Below are 1326 nucleotides of genomic sequence, written 5' to 3'. Positions count from 1 at the left end.
CGCCGGCCGGCGGGGCGGGGAGGGTGTGCCAGGCCGGAGGCCTGTCGGTCTGGGCCTGGGGGAGATGCAGCGGGGTCGGCCTGGGGGGCAGGGTCTGTCCGCGTTGGCCTGCAGACCCAGAGCGGAGCTCTCCACCGCCTGCCCAGGCGCCTCCCTGGGCCCTCAGGGCAGGGCTGTGTCCGCTCGGTTCCCATGGCCCTGGGGGTGGGGGCCACCCGAGTTGGGGCGATTGCGACATTTGCCGCCCAAAGAGAAACATCTGTTAAGACACACGATGGGGCTGAGGGGCGGGATCAGGAGTACAGACTGGGGGCGGGGCGGTGCCCGGAGCTCTCAGGCCTGGCAGCGTTGTGGCTGGGACCCCAGGGGTGGGCGGTCTGAGCGCCCCGAGGAGGGCCTCTCTGAGGGTCAGCGGGCGGCGGGGGTGCATGACGGGCAGTTGTGTCCAGTGTGAGCACAGTGCCCGCCGTGAGGTGTCTCCATGCCTCCTCCAGGCAGCCCTCCTGGCTGGCGCCGCCTGGTCTGCCCACCCGTTCCTCGGGGCCGGGCGAGGGCCAGCTCCTCGGCAGTCACGCCCGTGTGTCCGGCGGGGCCCCCGCGCCTGAGCCGGGTCTCTTGTCCCCGCAGTCGTGGATCAGTGAGAGTGCGGAGGCCGACCCCCGCCTCCGCCTGGCCAATGTGTCCGAGCGTGATGGGGGCGAGTACCTCTGTCGAGCCTCCAATTTCATAGGCGTGGCTGAGAAGGCCTTTTGGCTGCGTGTTCACGGGCCCCCAGCAGGTAACAGCTCTGTCCCACGCCTGCCTGGCACGCCGAGCTCCAGCTCCGATGCCCTGGCCCTGTGCCCACCCGCACGCCCCACCATCCCGCCCCACGACCCTGGCTCACACTGTGCTCCCGGCGTGGCCGCCTCTGCACCTTGACCCCCCCGGCCTCCATTGTGACTGCCTGCTCTGATCCCCCACGGCCTGCACTGACCCACCTGCACCCCGTTTGTGCCCCCGATGCTCTTGCCCCAGGGCCGGGCCTGAGCACCCGTCTGCAGCTGCTCTAACACTTGCGCCCTTTCTGTCTGTCCGTCTCTCTGTCCCCTCCTCTGTCTCTGGCCCCGGCTCCCATGGCTGCTCACTTCTGCCCGGCCCTGTTGCCGCACCCCCCGCAACCTCCCTGCCCCCCCGCCTGCCCTCTTCCCCCGGTGCACGTGCGCCCTGCCTGCTATGCTGACAGCCAACACGTCTGGCTCACCTGGGACAGAGGACTCGCCGGTGGAGGGACTGGCTTCGGGCTCGGTGTGGACGCGCGGGGCAGAGGCCGCTCGGCCGCGGTGG

At 70.9% G+C, this 1326-nt stretch overlaps 1 protein-coding gene across 1 annotated transcript in view; it reads left to right on the top strand.

Annotated features, from left to right (window-relative positions):
* FGFR3 (fibroblast growth factor receptor 3) overlaps positions 1 to 1326 on the top strand; it is an 11250-nt gene that overhangs the window by 4621 nt on the left and 5303 nt on the right.

This window comes from Bison bison, unplaced genomic scaffold (assembly GCF_000754665.1).
Source record: "Bison bison bison isolate TAMUID 2011002044 unplaced genomic scaffold, Bison_UMD1.0 scf7180017835657, whole genome shotgun sequence".
NCBI classification, from domain to species: domain Eukaryota; kingdom Metazoa; phylum Chordata; class Mammalia; order Artiodactyla; family Bovidae; genus Bison; species Bison bison.
Note: the sequence above shows the minus strand (reverse complement) of the source record. Positions and strands in the feature narration are given on the sequence as shown.